The sequence below is a fragment of the Pipistrellus kuhlii genome, unplaced genomic scaffold (assembly GCF_014108245.1).
Source record: "Pipistrellus kuhlii isolate mPipKuh1 unplaced genomic scaffold, mPipKuh1.p scaffold_m20_p_4, whole genome shotgun sequence".
In the NCBI taxonomy this organism is placed as follows: domain Eukaryota; kingdom Metazoa; phylum Chordata; class Mammalia; order Chiroptera; family Vespertilionidae; genus Pipistrellus; species Pipistrellus kuhlii.
Window position 1 is genome coordinate 3,901,054 of NW_023425540.1, and position 7,282 is coordinate 3,908,335.

Genomic DNA, 7,282 nt, shown 5'->3' on the forward strand with positions numbered 1-7,282 from the left:
AGTCCCTACTTTGCCCTGCCCCCTTGCCACTGTTGCTCTAAGTGGTTCGGATCTTTGAACCACTTACCCTGACTCTAGAAATGGGCCTAGCATGTGAGACAGGAAATTCCGAGAACCTCGCTAGCAATTGCAAGCCCAAATCCCATGGACAGGGCTGCCCAATCCAAGGGTTGGGTTTCTTTGAAGACCATCATACATAAGACATGTACAAATCATAAGCATTCTGCTCAACGAATTATCACAAAGTGAACAAGCTCATGTTACAACCAGGTCCGGGAAGAGAACACTGCTAGCGCCCCAGAAACCACCCTGGGGTCTCCTCCCAGTCTCCACCTGCCCCTCCCCCACAGAAAGCACTTCAAACCTCGAGCCCCACAGGTCCGCTTGGCCTGCTTTGGGACTTTATATAAATAGAATCATACAATATGCATTTTTGAGGGGGTGTGTCTGGCTCCTTTCATTTCTCTCTGGATGATTCAGCCTTGTTGTTACATGTCGTTTTACAAAATCCACTTTCACTTCATTTCACTCATCATCATTCACACTACATCGAAGGAAAGGCCGTCATTTTTAAATCCATTCTGCTCTTGACAGACATTCGCCAGTGTCTGGCAGACTTTGGATTTTGCCAAGACTGGTCAAGGCCCAGATGGTGGGGGGGCCCTGCATTCCCCCCCTCCCTCCCAGCCACTCTGTGCTCCTCCCCTCAGTTCTCTACTGAATAGCTAGGGCACTGCCTGCCACAGCTCCTGGTTGGTAATCCGAATTCAATTTCAGATGCCTTTCTTGTTCTAACAATGCAACACATCTCATCTCTTGCAGACGAATTTTTAACACATTCCCCACTGTTTTCAATGTTAGGTGCTTTGTTTGGGGTCTGCTGGGTTGGGGTCCTCAGCTCACTGGGTCCCCTTAGGCTGCTGTTCCTCCTGGTTAAATGGCCTGAGGCTAGACTGACAGGGAGGGAGCCCCACATGTCCCCTGTGACTTCAGGAGTCTGGCTTGTCTTTCCAATACAGAAGGCCACCATTTAGTCTGGAAAACAGAGACCAAAAGCTGCTCAGCGTGGGGAGAGCAGGAGGACGGATTAGTGAGCTCGCACCAGGGGACAAGATTAAGGCCTTTATACAAGCTCTGTCCAAAGGCAATGGCCAAGGATGGTCTGTGGAATGAATATGCGAATCCGTGAAGCCCTGACGGTGAGAGAGCAGAACAAGATTCTAAGACCCGGGATGACCTGTTCACAAGGAGAACGCGTTCTCGCACGCCAGTCGTGGGGCCAGCTGAGCAGCGGGTATTAGGCAGGGGAGCTGGCGAGGATTCCAGGAGAGTGTGGCAGCTGCTCTTTGAGACAGACACTGAAAGGTAGGGATGCAGCTGGAAGAGAACCCTGGCCCCAGGTGGGGAGATGACAGCTCTGCTCTTCCTGTGTGTGTGACGCACGTGTCCACAGCAGTGCGGCATCCCTGTCTGTCACCAGACCGTACATTTCACATTTATTTGTCTGTGAACTTCCACAGGAGGGCCCTTGCTCAAGTGATCATTATTATTATTGTATATCACTGCCATGATCAAGTTTATATTTAATTGCTTCCCAATAAGGTTTTCATCTCGTTCCTTGTTTTGAGATAGTCTTTGATGGGAAACACTCTGGAACTTTCCACAAGGAAATCACTTCTAATGACCATCGCATTAGAGCACAGCGGTTTAGTCAGAACATTACGGCTCTGAAATAGTGTAGAGGCTGATGCAGAATGCCCACCTTCCAGCCCCTCCCTCCCTCCTCTCACACGAACCCTCGATTCCACCACAGGAAGAACAGCTGTCGGACTGTGCTCTGTGCAGACACTCCTCAGGAGGGCGAGAGCTGTGTGTGGAGGTGGCTGCATGCTGAAGGCCCAGGCCTAGCAGAGAGAGTGTGTGTCCAGACTGGAGCTGACTCAGGCTCGGTTCCACATATGAGGACTTGAATAGAAAGATGAGGAGATCTATGCTCCTAATTGAATTGGGCTAAATCACCCCCTTGTGACTGGCATGGAGTTCCTTTAATAAAATAGAACGCTGAGTGCTCCCACGGCTGGAGGCAGCGCTCAAAATCTGATGACACCAGCCCCACTAACACGCTCGGCCTCCCAGCAGCATCTCTGATCTGACCCAGCAGATTTTCGCTCAGCCTGCCTGGCTGGAAGGCTAGACTAGGACGCGGGGGAGCTTCAATCCTCCCGGCCAGGGTCCACTTCGGACAGACGGTAGAAAAGGCATGTCGGTCTGATCCCTCGTGAGATCATCAATCAATAAAAATCAAAACAATGACAGTCAATAACAATGGACACCCCCCTGTAGATGGTAGGTTACGTTCTGCAGGTTACCAAGTCGCTGCACAGATACCTGTGGTGTTCAGAGTTGGGCCCATGGGCACAGGGGCATTTAAAAAAGCCTCCAGAAGATTCCAGTGGGAAGGCAGGACTGGAACCGGTGGCCGGCATGACCTCATTTAAGGGATAACACCTCGATAGGCAGGGAAACTGAGGCTCAGAGAGGGAGCCATCACACAGTGTGGGTGGCACAGCAGAGGGAGACCAGTCTTTAGACTCTGAGTCCTGCCTCAAATAAGCAACAACATCAAAGATAAAATGGCAAACTTTCCTACTAACATGGCGATGGACAGTTGGTAAAGCCCCTTCATATCATTATCACATGTTATTCTTATAACTAGAGGCTTGGTGCACAAAATTTGTGTATTTGTGGGAGGGGAATCCCTCAGGCCTGCCTGCACCTGCTTGCAATCCGGGACCCCTCAGGGGATGTTGAACTGCCAATTTTAGCCTGATCCTCACAGACCAGGTGAAACCGGCAGTCCAACATCCCTTGAGGGATGTAGCGGTGCGAGCAGCTGCAGGTGGCCAGGGAGGAGCCTGGTTGCTGCTTCCAGTCGTCCCAGCCTGACTGCACCTGTGGTTTTGCCATAGACGCCAGAGGGGCTCCCACCACAACAGCAGCACTTGCCAGCTGTGAGCCCAGCTTCTGGCTGAGCGGTGCTCCCCCTGTGGGAGCATATTGACCACTAGGTGGCAGCTCCTGCATTAAGCATCTGCCCCCCTCACCCCCCCAGCCCCGTGGTCAGTGCATGTCATGGTGACCAGTCGTTCTGCCATTCAGTTGAGTTGCATATTAGCCTTTTATTATATAGGATAATCCTGTGCAGTGGGCAGGGAAGCTATTATTGTTGTTACTATGACTACTACATTATTGCTCCCATTTCAAAGATGAGGCTTGGAGCTCAAAGGTTTCATCCTTTGCCCTGTATTCATTGTCCAGTAATCCTACTAGCTCTGTCTGCTGTCACACCTAGCTCACTTCCCTGTCAAACAAAACATGTGTGGCCTCATCTCACATGCGTGGGCATGCGAATGTCAATCACGCCAGCACAGATTATCTCCGCACCTCTCTCCCATGACCCAGGACAAAGGGAACAAATGCCCCACAAGGCCCCTGCTTATTCCTAATCGGAAAAAAGCGCCCTCTGTTTATAAAGAAGGCTGTACTTGTGTCCCCTCCTTTCCCACAGGAGGTCCTTTGCTGGAATTGGGAGTGACCACAGCCAAGGGAGAGAGGAGAGCGAGGAGCAGGGGGCAACCACAAGATCAGCCCGAGTGACGTCAGCAGAGTGGTGGCTGAGCCAGGCATAAAGATTAAGTAATCTTTTGTTTGTTTGTTTGCAGGTCTCACTGGGCCAGCTGAAGCTGCTTGAGCATTCATTTATTCCCTCATCTAATATTTATTTCCCTCACCTCTTTCAGGCCATCGCTCAAATGGCATCTCGTCCACAGCCTTCACTGACCACTGTCTTCCAATGTGACCCGCCTCCCGCACTGCTCCTCATTGCCCTCCCTCACCTGACTGCTCTCCGTGGAGCGTACCGCCCTCTGCCCCAGGGCGCCTTTTCCTTCTTTATCTGTGGATAGCCTGTCTCCATCCACTGGACTATAAACTCCTCGAGAGGAGATTATGCAGGACCATGCCTAGGACAGCGACCTATGGCCCAGTGACCTCACGGTGTTCAGTGTTGTGTGTGTTTTGAAAAACATACTTGTCAGGTCTTAAGGAAATAATGTCTGCCCCTTCCAGAGGCTATTGGTTTTCTTGCTCCCCAAAAATCATAGCATATCGGCTACCAGCCTATCGAGGATGCTAGAATCCTCCCAGTTCTCTTCCCTTTGGAGTGTTGAAGGAGAGACATTTTGGAGCCAGATTACCTGGGTTGGTTGGAATCCTTTTTAGCCACTCACTAGATGTGTAATCACAGGCAAATTACTTAACATCTCTGTGCCTTCGCTTCCTCATCTGTAAAATGGGAATGATGCTGGAACCAACCTCACAGAGCTGCCATGAGATTTTAATGAGTTAGTATTTGTGAAGAGCTTAAAACAGTGCCCGAGACCTATACAAATGTTTGCTAAAACCCCTCCGTTTTCCCATTGTTGACTGTTTTTCTCTCCTAACTTTCTCCAACTCAAGGACTTTCCACAGCAGGAGAGAGGTCAAGTGGCTTTCTTCCAATGGGAAATGCTGCATTTACAATTTCAGTGGAGGGGGGTGTGAGCAGACCCAATTATTGTCCTCAGCTATTTGCTCCCTCCCAGTCACAGGACTGTATAGCCCCACCCATTGTCATTGGACATACCCATGCTTCGTCTGGGAAGGAAACACATCCTACCTCAATGACTTTGGACTTGGCCATGTGAAAAGTTTTGATCAATGGAATGGGAGTGGTTATGATTGTTTTCGCTGTGTGCAACCAGAAGCCTTAAATACAGTTGCAAGGTCTGTGTTAGGCTTTCTTAAAAAAAAAAAAAAATATATATATATATCAATATATATGTGTATATATATGTATATATATCAATATATATCAATCTATATCTATATCTATATCTATATCTATATCTATATCTATATCTATATCTATATCTATATCAATATCTATATCTATATCTATATATATATCTATATCTATATCTATATCTATATCTATATCTATATCAATATCTATATCTATATCTATATATATATTCACAGAGAGAGGAAGGGAGAGGGATAGAGAGTTAGAAACATCGATGAAAGAGAAACATGATCAGCTGCCTTCTGCACACCCCCTACTGGGGATGTGCCTGCAACCAAGGTACATGCCCTTGACCGGAATCGAACGGGGGACCCTTGAGTCCACAGGTCGACACTCTATCCACCGAGCCAAACTGGTTAGGGCTGGATTAGGCTTTCTTGCTCTTGTTATCCACATGCCCTCAGAATGTCCCAGATAGTGGCTACTCCCTCAGTTTGGGTTCTGACATGAGAAGACAGGAGGGGCCCAGAATAGCCCAACCAATGTTAGCAGAGCCACGACCAACTTGCAGCTGAGACACCATCATTATGCACAATGAGCAAAGAGTAAATGTTAGGCCAGCGAAAAGGCACTGTTACCACTGCACAGACAACGGATACAAGGCAAGAGTAGTAGGAAGATAACATGTGTTTTCAAAGACTGTTTAAAGAAGATTATTTTTTCACAGAAGGCTCTCTCTCTCTCTCTCTCTCTCTCTCTCTCTCTCTCTCTCTCTCTCTCTCGTGTGTGTGTGTGTAAACCCCTTAACAACTTTACTTTGCCATAAAGAAATCACTATTGTATTGATAGCAACCTTGTCTACTATGCATATTTTAATTTTTAGAAACTTGGGCTTGGCAAATGAGGAGGGAAGTTAAAATAAAATAAATTATTGGCCTAATGGCATTGCCCCTCTGCCTCCCTGATTACTTCTCTTAGGAGGACATAAACAGCTGGTATTCTAGAATCATGCCATTTGGGATATGAAGAGAGTCAAAAGATTGGAAAGAATTCTCATCCAATCCCTCACTTCTACATATGAGTCAATTGAGGACTAGGAAGATGAAATGCCTTGGCCAAATGCCTGCTGGGAGAATCCTTAGAGCATCAAGACTGGGCTGAGCGCACATCTGCAAAGCTGATAAGAAGGAATTCCCAATAATGTATTAAAAACGTTTTCCCTCTCAGATTCCTGATTTTTCCCCACCACCTCAGTTACAACCCCAGGAGACCATTCACAAGAGGAGTAACAACTGCTGGTACCCATCAGATTTTGGTTCTATCTTTTCTTTATGGGCACACAATTAAAATCCACCTCATGGACTCATGGGATCAGGTGACTGAGTTGCGGCTTCTGAAAGTTGGCAGAAATGTCACACTTCTAGTCTAGTCCTGGTCTTTAAAACTTTGCACACATTCTCATTCCCTCTCTCTGATTCTTTATTGGCCAGAGAAGGCAAGACTGAGGACTTCAAGGTCCTAAGGCTTTAGTACAGATATAGATGGAAGGCTCATCCACCCCTGCTGATGCCCAGTGGACGGTGACATAGCTGAGGAATAAAGCTTTGGGTATGAGCTTCTGAGATATACAGAGACTGGGCGGTAGCCTGACTAATCCAGCGACAGTCCAGAGACAGCTTCATTTACATGGTAACAACTATATTTAACCAAGTAAAAGAGCTGTGAATAAGAAGACCACCTGTGACTTGGCCTACTGCCAGTGTTCCGTGGTGAACACCATCATCAAAGTCTCAGAGTCACCTCTGTCTTCTTTCCTCTATATATTCAGTCTCTACACACGGTCACAGTGACACATGTACATAGATACCTGACTGACTATTTTTATAAGGCTATATAAAAAACACATTATTCTGACTCACAAATCTATTGGAAAAGCACTTGACCTTGAGCTCTGCAATTTATTCTTCCCATTAATGAATAGGTCCTCTATATTACAGAGGGATATGCTTTCAGACCTTATTGATTCCTCCAATAAAGCTGTTCATGTGCATTAATTTAAGACCAGGGACAGATGGTGACAAAAGCCAATTGAGATGTGGTTGCTAGATCAGTGAACTTTGAATAGTGATGTATTCCTGTATCCCAAAGTAAGACAACCGCCCTTAGAAAAATATGATATAGTATGCTTAACACCTTAAAAGGGAAGGGTACTTGTTAATTATAAAAGGATATCTCTCAGGATTTCTTCAAAAGTCCACCATCCCCTTAGTGTACCTCAACTAAGATGCACAATAGTTGCTAGACTTCGTGTGCCGATGTATTTGCACATGGAAGTGGAGTGGGCCTGAGCAAATGACTGCTCATTTGGCCACCGCCTCATTGACTTGGAAGAACCTAGTAACTCATTGTTGAGTCACTGCTTTACAATAATAGCATCAC